The sequence below is a fragment of the Amblyraja radiata genome, chromosome 9 (assembly GCF_010909765.2).
Source record: "Amblyraja radiata isolate CabotCenter1 chromosome 9, sAmbRad1.1.pri, whole genome shotgun sequence".
Classification (NCBI taxonomy): Eukaryota; Metazoa; Chordata; class Chondrichthyes; order Rajiformes; family Rajidae; genus Amblyraja; species Amblyraja radiata.
The window spans coordinates 4,901,416-4,915,137 of record NC_045964.1 but is presented as its reverse complement, the minus strand read 5'-3'; positions in this window follow the sequence as shown (position 1 = coordinate 4,915,137).

Genomic DNA, 13,722 nt, shown 5'->3' with positions numbered 1-13,722 from the left:
ATGATATAGTTAGAATTACAGAGACATGGCTCCAGGGTGACCAAGGCTGGGAGCTCAATATGCAGGGTATTCGATATTCAGGAAGGATAGACAGAAAGGAAGAGGAGGTGGGGTGGCATTACTGGTTAAAGAGGAGATTAATGTAATAGCAAGGAGAGACGTAAGCTTGGATGCTGTAGAATCAGTTTGGGTAAAACTGCAAAATAGCCAAGGGCAGAAAACGCTTGTTGGAGTTGTGTACAGACCACCAAACAGTAGGGAGGTTGGGAATAGCATCAAGCAGGAAATTAGGGATGCGTATAAATTGGGCCAACCAAATCGTTAGCGCTGAGGAGGAGGATTTCCTGGAATGTATACGGGATGGTTTTCTAAGCCAATATGTAGAGGAACTGACTAGAGGGCCATCCTAGACTGGGTATTGTATAATGAGGAAGGATTAGTTAGTGATCTTGTTGTGCAGAGCCCCTTGGGCAACAGTGACCATAATATGGTGGAATTCTGCATTAGGATGGAGAGTAACACGGTTAATTCAGAGACTAGGGTCCTGAACTTAAAGAAAGGAGACTTTGAAGGTATGAGACGGGAATTGGATAGGATAGACTGGCAAATTATAGTTAAAGGGTTGACGGTGGAGATGCAATGGTAAAGATTTAAAGACCGCATGGATGAACTCCAAAAATTGTTCATCCCTGTCTGGCGTAAAAATAAAACGGGGAAGGTGGCTCAGCCGTGGCTTACAAGGGAAATCAAAGATAGTATTAAATCTAAGGAAGAGTATTATAAATTGGCCAGAGGAAGCAGCAAACCGGAGGACTGGGAGAAATCTAGAACTCAACAGAGTTAGTCGGAGAACTACGGGGGTGGGGGAGGGATGGAGAGAGAGAGGGAAAGCAAGGGTTACTTGAAGTTAGAGAAATCAATGTTCATACCGCTGGGGTGTAAGCTACGCAAGCTAAATATGTGGTGGTGTTCCTCCAGTTTGCATTAAGCCTCTCTCTGACAGTGGAGGAGGCCCAGGCCAGAAAGGTCAGTGTGGGAATGGGAGGGAGAGTTCAAGTGTTCAGCAACCGGGAGATCGCATCGGTCCAGGCGGACACTGAGGGAAGGTGTTCTGCCAAATGGGTCTCTCAAGTGACCCAATTTTGTATGACTCAGGAGTTTAAGATAGCTTTCTGCAGATTTAAGCCAAATTGCTCATCTTAAAGGGGAAGCGTACAAGAGCTGGACAGGGTAGAAATTATTCCAAAGTTATCTGGCAGTGCTGTCAGGACATGGGCAACAGCGACACCCCAACTTTTTGACACAAATAAAATCGCAGGGAATTTAGTGAAGAGGGGAGGGGTCCTCAAATCAACAGGGGGTCAGGTTTTGTTACAAACTCAGGCTGAAGCAACTGTAGGAGAAGGCAATGTACTTGTAGCATGACTTTATTGGTCAACGTATTGGGGAATAGAGTTATATAGCAGCACAGCATGGAAACAGGCCCTTCGGCCCAACTCATCCATGTCAACCAAGTTGCCTGACTGAGTCTCACTTGCACGTGCCTGCCCAAACACTCTTTAAACCTTTTTTATCCATATACCCGTCCAAGTGCCTTTTAAGTGTGTTAATTGTATCTGCCACTTCCTCTGGCAGCTCGTTCCACATATGTACTGGGAGAAGCCATCATTCAAGATAAAGGGTCAAACCTGGATCTGGTCTTTACAGTTTATCTAGTTCACCACAGTTGCATCTGTAATATATTTCTCGTAATGCACACTCATAAAATAAGTTGACTCTCGAGTCTATTGCTAAGTGACAAAAGTATAGAATAGTTTATTTTCAATAGGAGAAACATGATATCCTGAAATGTAAAAGTATAGTTCAAACTGTCCTCATTCCTGGCCTCTCACAAAGAAGAGTTCAGGTTTCAACAAGTAAAGTCAGAGAGATTAAACAGTTCTGCCACCAATTACCTCAGTCAGTGAAAGAGATGTTAACAGGCAGTTGATTCATAATTACTGCATTACACAATTACATAAAGTTATGACTACACCCAATAAGGCAAGCCTGCTGTCTCTTCCAGGGAACAGAAACTGGTGAATGAAACAAGTATTCGATTTGTACTCGCTAGAATTTAGAAGATTGAGGGGGGATCTTATAGAAACTTACAAAATTCTTAAGGGGTTGGACAGGCTAGATGCAGGAAGATTGTTCCCGATGTTGGGGAAGTCCAGAACAAGGGGTCACAGTTTAAGGATAAGGGGGAAATCTTTTAGGACCGAGATGAGGAAAACATTTTTCACAGAGAGTGGTGAATCTGTGGAATTCTCTGCCACAGAAGGTAGTTGAGGCCAGTTCATTGGCTATATTTAAGAGTGAGTTAGATGTGGCCCTTGTGGCTAAAGGGATCAGGGGGTATGGAGAGAAGGCAGGTACAGGATACTGAGTTGGATGATCAGCCATGATCATATTGAATGGCGGTGCAGGCTCGAATGGCCTACTCCTGCACCTATTTTCTATGTTTCTATGTATTTACTTCCCTCATGTGCCTTCGAATATTGCCACACCATATTTTTCCAACAGATCATTTAATGCAGGTGCGACAGAGGTTCACCTCCACCTCCTCCAACTTCATCTATTGCATCCACTGCTCTAGGTGTCAGCTGCTCTACATCGGTGAGACCAAGCGGAGGCTTGGCGATCACTTCGCCCAACACCTCCGCTCAGTTCGCAATAATCAACCTGATCTCCTGGTGGCTCAGCACTTGATCGTTCTTGCTCCGCACATCGGTAACAGAAAGCATCAAGGGAAATTCTGCAGCTGGCAAAAAATAAAAACTATAAAGGTAGTTCTGGATCTGGGATGTATTCGAATATGATTGTACTGCATCTGCGTTTTTCTCCTTGCTTACATATTTTGTCATTTCTTAGTTTCTGACCTGGCCCTCCAACTTACTCCTCTTGAATCATCAATTTACAACAATGCTGTGATGATAGACACCAAACGCTGGAGTAACTCAGCGGGACAGGCAGCATATCTGGATAGAAGGAATTTTTTAAATTTCAAAATAGACTTTATTCAAGTAATAAATATATACAATGCGTGGACCGTGCGAAAAATTCATCCGACATTTTCGGAGGCTATACAAATTGTTCAATACAGTTTCAGGTCGAGACCCTTCTTCAGACTGAGTTGGCGGGAGAGGGAGACAGACTTAAGTTGTGAAATTGGGACAAAGGGGGATGAGATCAAGGAAAATGTTAAATAGATCATTGTTAGATAGGAGAAGGCAACAGCAAAGCAAACAAACAAAATGTAAACAAGGACAGTCTGACTGGTCGGAGAACTGGGAAGGGGGGAGGGAGGGATGGAGAGAGAGGGAAAGCAAGGGTTACTTGAAGTTAGAAGTCATATTAAATACAGCTGGGGTGTATGCTGCCCAAGCTAAATATGAGGTGTTCCTCCAATTTGCGCTGGGCCTCACTCTGACAATGGAGGAGGCCCAGGACAGAAAGGTCAGTGGGAATAGGAGGGGGAGTTAAAGTGTCCAGCAACCGGGAGATCAGGTAGGTTCAGGCGGACTGAGCGGAGATGTTCAGCAAAACGATTGCCGAGCCTGCGCTTGGTCTTGCCTTAAATACATTAAATACTGTATATATATATTTAAATGATACTGCATATATAATTCAGCAAGGATCCCTCTTAGTATGTCATTCATAATTTATTTAAGAAGCTCATTTTGATTATATCTCTGCTTTCCTAACCTAACCACTTATACTTGAGACACTGAAAACATTCTTACTGATGCTTTATCTAGCCAGCAAATATTTCACTGCATCCCTTTTTCCTTCTCGTCATCTATTTAGTAGGTCGTTTCCTGCATTATAACAGTGATAGCACATCAGAAGTCACTTTTTTAAATGTTAGGTATTTTGCGACATCGTAGCATAAAAGGTAATTGTAGCAAGGAACTGCAAATGTTAGTTTACAAAAGAGACAGAGAAAGCTGAAGTAACTCAGAGGGTCAGGCAGCATCTCTGGAGAACATAGGTGACATTTCAGGTCGGGAGCCTTATTCAGTACATTAATACTTTGTTTTGCTCATCTCCCTTCTCGCTTCAGAATTTTAATCGTTTAGGATCATCTTTTTGTCTGAGATGGCTATTCCTAGATATATAAACATTTCTGGCATGCTGAGCATTACTGTTAAGCAACAACAGTGGCTTGCAAAAGTATTCATACCCCTTGAACTTTTCCACATTTTGTTATGTTACATCCACAAACGTAAATGTATTTTATTGGGATTTTATGTGATAGACCAACACAAAGTGGTGCATAATTGTGAAGTGGAAGGAAAATGATTCATGGTTTTCAAATTTTTTTACAAATAAAAAACTGAAAAGTGTGGCGTGCAAAAGTAATAATAATGAATAATAATGGATGGGATTTATATAGCGCCTTTCTAATACTCAAGGCGCTTTACATCGCATTATTCATTCACTCCTCAGTCACACTCGGTGGTGGTAAGCTACTTCTGTAGCCACAGCTGCCCTGGGGCAGACTGACGGAAGCGTGGCTGCCAATCTGCGCCTACGGCCCCTCCGACCACCACCAATCACTCACACACAGACAAAGGTGGATGAAGTGTCTTGCCCAAGGACACAACGACAGTATGCACTCCAAGCGGGATTCGAACCGGCTACCTTCCGGTCACCAGCCGAACACTTAGCCCATTGTGCCATCTGTCGTCCCAAAAGTAATCAGCCCCCCTGAGTCAATACTTTGTAGAACCACCTTTCGCTGCAATTACAGCTGCAAGTCTTTTGGGGTATGTCTCTACCAGCTTTGCACATCTAGAGACTGAAATTTTTGCCCATTCTTCTTTGCAAAATAGCTCAAGCTCAGTCAGATTGGATGGAGAGCGTCTGTGAACAGCAATTTTCAAGTCTTGCCAGAGATTCTCAATTGGATTTAGGTCTGGACTTTGACTGGCCCATTCTAACACATGAATATGCTTTGATCTAAACCATTCCATTGTAGCTCTGGCTGTATGTTTAGGGTCGTTGTCCTGCTGGAAGGTGAACCTCCGCCCCAGTCTTAAGTCTTTTGCAGACTCTAACAGGTTTTCTTCCAAGATTGCCCTGTATTTGGCTCCATCCATCTTCCCATCAACTCTGGCCAGCTTCCCGGTCCCTGAAGAAAAGCATCCCCACAGCATGATGCTGCCACCACCATGTTTCACAGTGGGGATGGTGATGTGCAGTGTTAGTTTTCCGCCACACATAGCGTTTTGCATTTAGGCCCAAAACTTCAATTTTGGTCTCATCTGACCAGAACACCTTCCTCCACATGTTTGCCGTGTCCCCCACATGGCTTGTGGCAAACTGCAAACGGGACTTCTTATGGCTTTTTTTCAACAATGACGTTCTTCTTGCCACTCTTCCATAAAGGCCCGATTTGTGGAGTGCATGACTAATAGTTGTCCTGTGGACAGATTCTCCCACCTGAGCTGTGGATCTCTGCAGCTCCTCCAGAGTTATCATGGGCCTCTTGGCTGCTTCTCTGATCAATGCTCTCCTTGCCCAGCTTGTCAGTTTAGGTGGACGGCCATGTCGTGGTAGGTTTGCAGTTGTGCCATACTCTTTCCATTTTCGGATGATGGATTGAACAGTGCTCCGTGAGATGTTCAAAGCTTGGGATATTTTTTTATAACCTAACCCTGCTTTAAACTTCTCCACAACTTTATCCCTGACCTGTCTGGTGTGTTCCTTGGGCTTCATGATGCTGTTTGTTCACTAATGTTCTCTAACAAACCTCTGAGGCCTTCACAGAACAGCTGTATTTATACTGAGATTAGATTACACACAAGTGGACTCTATTTACTAATTAGGTGACTTCTGAAGGAAATTGGTTGCACTAGATTTTATTTAGGGGTATCAGAGTAAAGGGGGCTGAATACTTTTGCACGCCACACTTTTCAGTTTTCTATTTGTAAAAAAATTTGAAAACCATGTATCATTTTCCTTCCACTTCACAATTATGCACCACTTTGTGTTGGTCTATCACATAAAATCCCAATAAAATACATTTACGTTTGTGGTTGTAACGTGACAAAATATGGGAAAGTTCAAGGGGTATGAATACTTTTGCAAGCCACTGTATATGAAAAATCTAATAGTGGCAATTTTCTGGATGATTATGATACAAAATGCATGCCTCTTTCACAAAATACCAATGTTTAACACGGGCTACAATAGAAAAAAAATGAGTGCTCGTATCAGGCTGCATTATATTTTTAAGAAGGAACTGCAGATGCTGGAAAAATCAAAGGTAGACAAAAATGCTGGAGAAACTCAGCGGGTGAGGCAGCATCCGTGGAGCAAAGGAATAGGTGACGTTTCGGGTCGAGACCTTTCTTCAGATTGATGTGGGGATGGGGGGGGGGGGTGCGGGAAGAAGAAAGGAAGAGGCGGAGACAGAGGGCTGTGGGAAGGCTGGGAAGGGGAGGGGAAAGAGGGAGAAAGCAAGGACTACCTAAAATTGGAGAGGTCAATGTTCACACCGCTGGGGTGTAAACTAGCCAAGAGAAATATGAGATGCTGCTCCTCCAATTTGCGGTGGGACTCACAATGGCCATGGAGGAGGCCCAGGACAGAAAGGTTGGATTGGGAATGGGAGGGGGAGTTGAAGTGCTGAGCCACCGGGATTTCAGGTTGATTATTGCGGACTGAGCGGAGGCGTTGGGCCAAGGGATCGCCAAGCCTCCGCTTGGTCTCACCGATATAGAGCAGCTGACACCTGGAGCAGCGGATGCAATAGATGAGGTGGGAGGAGGTGCAGGTGAAACCACGTATGAAGATGTGGTTTTGGTGGAAAATGTGAACATTTCTACCACGTATGAAAATGCTGGTTTATTCAGTCACAGCAAAGAAGGAAATGCGTGTGAGAGTTCCGGCGGGGACCATGTGCGTGAGTACAGACGGACCCCGAACGAGTGACGCGCAAAGAACCCGCTCTGACTGCGCACCGACACCGACGGACTGTGTGACAATATGGTTCATCCCTCCCCCTTTAGGAAGGGACTGCAGGGGAAAAAAAAAAATCAACTATATGGAAAAGCAGTGAAATGACTGTTATACAACGTGGTAGCGGCCGACGCACCCTTATGGAGATAAGGGGTCTTAATGTCTCGCTGAGGGGCTGGTGCAGGGAGCAAGGATTTAGATTTATAGACCACTGGGACCACTTCTGGGGTAGGGGTGACCTGTACAAAAGGGACGGATTACATCTTAACTGGAGGGGGACCGACATTCTGGCAGGCAGGTTTGCTAGGGCTACACGTTTAGGTTTAAACTAAATAGTGGGAGGAAAGGGATTTGACAAATTGGGAGTATAAAGATGGAGTTAAAGGGGAACTGAGTACAGGAAAAGTTACAAAAGACTCCCGAATTAATGGGATGGAAAGTTCAATAAGAGATAAAGAGAGTAAGGTCAGGGCCAATTGTGAGCAGTGTGAGAGGGGAGGTGGATAACGAAATCAAAGTTGTATATGAATGCGCGAAGTATAAGAAATAAAGTGGACGAGCTTGAAGCTCAGTTAGAAATTGGCAAGTATGATGTTGTGGGAATTAACAGGGACATGGCCTCAAGAGGGCCCAGGGCTGGGAAATGAATATTCAAGGTATACCTCCTATCAAAAAGACAGACAGGTGAGCAGAGGGGGTGGGTAGCTCTGTTGGTGAGGAATGAAATTGAGTCCCTTGCAAGGGGTGACATTGAAACAAAAGATGCGGTCAGTATGGATAGAACTAAGGAATTGTAAGGTTAAAAAGACCCCAATTGGACTTATCTACAAGCCCCCAAACAGTAGCCTGGATATAAGGTGCAAGTTGAATCAAGAGTTAAAATTGGCATGTCGTAACCGTAGTGCTGTGGTTGTTATGGGAGATCTCAACACGCAGGGAGACTGGGAAAATCAGGTTGGTACTGGACCCCAAGAAAGGGAGTTTGTGGAGTGCCTCCGTGCTGGATTCTTAGAGCAGCTTGTACTAGAGCCTACCAGGGAGAAGACAATTCTGGATTTAGTGTTGTGTAATGAACTGTATTTGATAAGGGAACTTGAGGTAAAGGAGTCATTAGGAGGTACTGACCACAATATGGCAAGTTTAAATCTACAATTTGAGAGGGAGAAGGGTAGATTGGAGGTGTCAGTATTACAGTTGACCAAAGGGGACCTTGGAGACATGAGGGAGGAGCTGGCCAAAGTTGACTGGAAAGAGACCCCCGAGCAGGGATGACAGTGGAACAACAATAGAAACATAGAAAATAGGTGCAGGAGGAGGCCACTCAGCCCTTCGAGCCAGCACCGCCATTCATTGTGTTCATGGCTGATTGTCCCCTATCAATAACCTGTGCCTGCCTTCTCCCCATATCCCTTGACTCCACTAGCCCCTAGAGCTCTATCTAACTCTCTCTTAAATCCATCCAGTGACTTGGCTTCCACTGCCCTCTGTGGCAGGGAATTCCATAAATTCACAACTCTCTGGGTGAAAAGTTTTTTCTCACCTCAGTCTTAAATTACCTTCCCTTTATTCTAAGACTGTGGCCCCTGGTTCTGGACTAGCCCCACATTGGGAAAAAATTTCCTGCATCTAGCTTGTCCAGTCCTTTTATAATTTTATATGTTTCTATAAGAACCCCTTCATCCTTCTAAACTCCAGTGAATACAAGCCTAGTCTTTTCAATCTTTCCTCATATGACAGTCCCAGCCATCCCAGGGATCAATCTCGTGAACCTACCTCAATCTCAAGGATGTCCTTCCTCAAATTAGGAGATCAAAACTGTACACAATACTCCAGATGTGGTCTCACCAAAACCTTATACAACTGCAGAAGAACCTCTTTACTCCTATACTGAAATCCTCTTGTTATGAAGACCAACATTCCATTAGCTTTCTTCACTGCCTGCTGTACCTGTAAGCCAACTTTCAGTGACCGGTGTACAAGGACACCCAGGTCTCGCTGCACCTCCCCCTTACCCAACCTTTTAGTTTTATTCTATCCCTAACATCTCTTGTCAGCCACGGTTGCCTCCTACTCCCCTTAGAATCTTTCTTCCTTTTTGGAATGAAATGATCCTCCGTCTTCCAGATTATGCCCAGAAATTCCTGCCATTGCTGTTCCACTGTCATTCCTGCTAGGATCCCTTTCCAGTCTACCTTGGCCAGCTCCCCTCTCATGCCTTCATAGTCCCCTTTGTTCAACTGCATCACTGCCACTTCCGATTTAACCTTCTCCTTCTCAAATTGCAGATTAAAACAAATCATATTATGATCACTACCTCCAAGCGGTTCCTTTACCTCGAGTTCTCTTATCATATCTGGTTCATTGGACAACACTAAATCCAGAATTTCCTTTTCTCTGGTCGGCTTCATTACAAGCTGCTCTAAGAATCCATCTCGGAGGCATTCTACAAACTCTCTTTCTTAGGGTCCTGAACCAACCTGATTTTCCCAGTCTACCTGCATATTGAAATCCCCCATCACCACAGTGGCACTACCTTTGCTACATGCCAGTTTTAACTCCTGCTGCAACTTACACCCTACATCCCGGCTACTATTTGGGGGTCTGTAAATAACACCAATTAGTGTCTTCTTGCCTTTACAATTCCTCAACTCAATCCACAGTGACTCTACCTCGTCAGTCCATATGTCTTCTCTTGCAAGCGACTGAATTCCATCCCTCACCAGCAGAGCTACCCTCCCTCCTCTGCCCAACTGCCTGTCCTTTCTATAGGATGTATAACCCTGAATATTAAGTTCCCAGGTCCGATCCTCCTGCAGCCACGTCTCAGTAATCCCCACAATGTCATATCTACCAATCTCCAACTGAGCCTCAAGCTCATCTACTTTACCTCTTATACTTCGCGCATTCATATACAATACTTTTAATTCCTTGCGCCTCACCTTTCACATCGACCCCTATTATACTTGGCCATACTCTCCTATTCCTTTGTGAGCTTCCTTTCCCATTAATTCTGGCGTCATTAACTATCTCTTTACTCTCTTTCCCTTTAACTCCATCCTCGACTATTCCATTTGACACACCACCCCCCTTATTCAGTTTAAAACCACCCTGTAGCAGTGGCAAACCTGCCTGCCAGAATGCTGGTCCCCCACCTGTTAAGATGCAATCCGTCCCTTTTGTACAGTTCCCCCTTACTCCAAAACAGATCCCAGTGATCTAAGAACTTAAATCCCTGCCCCGTGCACCAGTTCCTCAGCCACACATTCAGGTCCCGTATCTGCTCTCGCCAGCAGGAGGAACTGGAAGTAAACCGAAGGTAACCACCCTGGAGGTCCTGCTTTTCATTATTTTTCCGAGCTCTCTAAAATCAAGCTGCAGAATATTCATCCCCTTCTTTCTGACATCATTTGTGCCGACATGCACTACCACTTCCGGCTGTTCACCTTCGCCGTCGAGGATTTTCTGCACTCTGTCCGTGACATCCTGGATCCTGGCACCAGGAAGGCAGCACACCATCCTCGAATCCCATCTGTTCCTGCAAAAACCCATGGAGTCTCCAACTACAATGGCGTTGCCTGACGTTGGGCCCTTTTTGCTTCGCAAGCCAGTCCGCCGCTCAGTGTGATAACGTCTTCTGTCCCAACAGCTTCTAAGTGGGTGAACCTGTTCACAAGAGGTACAACACGCGGGGACGTTTGCATTCCATGTTTCCCTCCCTTTCTCACCGTCACCCACCTTCTCTCTTCCAGTACCTTAGGTGTAACAATCTTACTGTAGGACTTGTCGAGGAACGACTCAGTTTCTTGGACGAACCTGAGGTCATCCACTTGCTTCCCCAGTTCCCCAACACGGTCCTTCAGGAGCTGTACCTGGATGCACTTCTCACATTTGTAGCAGCCAGAGGCACCAGCAGTGTTCTTGACCTCCCACATACTGCAAGCATCACACTGAATCAGCTTGCCTGACATCTCCTTCTTTCGTCTCTCCCTCTCCAGCGTTTTGCGTAGCCTCCTCTCCTCAGCCTCCTCACCGAAGACTCTCGAGCCAAAGACTCACACTTTACTCACAGGGTCGCTCACTCACTGCCGTCTTGCTTATATTGACTGATAAATGGCCTAATTTACCAATTTACAAACAAAATTCCTCAGTTTTTAACTGTTTTCCCCCTCTGACTCACTTCTAACTCTCCTCCCACTTGGGCTACAGCCAATCAGTGCTTTTCCCTGCTTCTCTTTGGTCCTGTTTCTTCAAAATCCACGGGAGCTCTGAGTTAAGTCTGCCTGTGCTTTCACTCTTCTTTTCAACAATGGCAGGTATTTCTGAAAATAATACAGAAGGTGCAGGATCAGTTCATTCCAAAGAGGAAGAAAGATTCCAAGAGGAGTAAGGGGTGACCGTGGCTGACAAGGGAAGTCAGGGACCGTATAAAAATAAAAGAGAAGTACAACATAGCAAAGATGAGCGGGAAGCAAGAGGGATGGGTAATGTTTAAAGAGTAACAGAAGATAACTAAAAAGGCAATACGGGGAGAAAAGATGAGGTATGAAGAATATAAAGGAGCTTAGTAAAAGCTTCTTAAGGTATGTGAAGAGGAAAAAAATAGTTAAGACCAAAGTTGGACCCTTAAAGACTGAAAAAGGTGAATTTATTATGGGGAACAAGGAAATGGCAGATGAGTTGAACAGGTACTTTGGATCTGTCTTCACTAAAGTGGACACAAACAACTAGTGGCCAGAGGATCTGGGGTGGCAGAGGAATTGAAGGAAATCACATTAGGCGGGAAATGGTGTTGGGTAGACTGATGGGACTGAAGGCTGATGAATCCCCAGGGCCTGATGGTCTGCATCCCAGGGTTCTTAAGGAAGTGGCTCTAGATGCATTGGTGATAATTTTCCAATGTTATATAGATTCAGGATCAGTTCCTGTGGATTGGAGGGTAGCTAATGTTATCCCACTTTTTAAGAAAGGCAGGAGAGAGAAAATAGGGAATTATAGACCAGTTAGCCTGACATAGGTTGTGGGGAAGATGCTGGAGTCAATTGTAAAAGATGAAATACCGGCACATTTGGATAGCAGTAACAGGATTGGTCCAAGTCTGCATGAATTTACGAAGGGGAAATCATGCTTGACGAATCTTCTGGAATTTTTGGAGGATGTAACTAGGAGAATTGACAAGGGGGAGCCAGTAGATGTAGTGTACCTGGACTTTCAGAAAGCATTTGATAAGGTCCCACATAGGAGATTAGTGGGCAAAATTAGGGCACATGGTATTGGCGGTGGAGTGCTGATATGGATAGAAAATTGGTTGGCAGACAGGAAACAGAGTAGGAATTAACGGGTTCCTTTCAGAATGGCAGGCAGTGATTAGTGGGGTACCGCAAGGCTCGGTGCTGGGACTGCAGCTATTTACAATATACAGTGGCTTGCAAAAGTTTTCATACCCCTTGAACTTTTCCACATTTTGTCACGTTACAACCACAAACGTAAATGTATTTTATTGGGATTTTATGTGATAGACCAACACAAAGTGGCGCATAATTGTGAAGTGGAAGGAAAATGATACGTGGTTTTCAAATTTTTTTACAAATAAAAAACTGAAAAGTGTGGCGTGCAAAAGTATTCAGCCCCCCTGAGTCAATACTTTGTGGAACCACCTTTCGCTGCAATTACAGCTGCAAGTCTTTTGGGGTATGTCTCTACCAGCTTTGCACATCTAGAGACTGACATTTTTGCCCATTCTTCTTTGCAAAATAGCTCAAGCTCAGTCAGATTGGATGGAGAGCGTCTGTGAACAGCAATTTTCAAGTCTTGCCAGAGATTCTCAATTGGATTTAGGTCTGGACTTTGACTGGGCCATTCTAACACATGAATATGCTTTGATCTAAACCATTCCATTGTAGCTCTGGCTGTATGTTTAGGGTCGTTGTCCTACTGGAAGGTGAACCTCCGCCCCAGTCTCAAGTCTTTTGCAGACTCTAACAGGTTTTCTTCCAAGATTGCCCTGTATTTGGCTCCATCCATCTTCCCATCAACTCTGACCAGCTTCCCTGTCCCTGCTGAAGAAAAGCATCCCCACAGCATGATGCTGCCACCACCATGTTTCACAGTGGGGATGGTGTGTTCAGGGTGATATGCAGTGTTAGTTTTCCGCCACACATAGCGTTTTGCATTTAGGCCAAAAACTTCCATTTTGGTCTCATTTGACCAGAGCACCTTCCTCCACATGTTTGCTGTGTCCCCCACATGGCTTGTGGCAAACTGCAAACGGGACTTCTTATGGCTTTTTTTCAACAATGGCTTTCTTCTTGCCACTCTTCCATAAAGGCCCGATTTGTGGAGTGCACGACTAATAGTTGTCCTGTGGACAGATTCTCCCACCTGAGCTGTGGATCTCTGCAACTCCTCCAGAGTTATCATGGGCCTCTTGGCTGCTTCTCTGATCAATGCTCTCCTTGCCCGGCCTGTCAGTTTAGGTGGACGGCCATGTCGTGGTAGGTTTGCAGTTGTGCCATACTCTTTCCATTTTCGGATGATGGATTGAACAGTGCTCCGTGAGATGTTCAAAGCTTGGGATATTTTTTTATAACCTAACCCTGCTTTAAACTTCTCCACAACTTTATCCCTGACCTGTCTGGTGTGTTCCTTGGGCTTCATGATGCTGTTTGTTCACTAATGTTCTCTAACAAACCTCTGAGGCCTTCACAGAATAGCTGT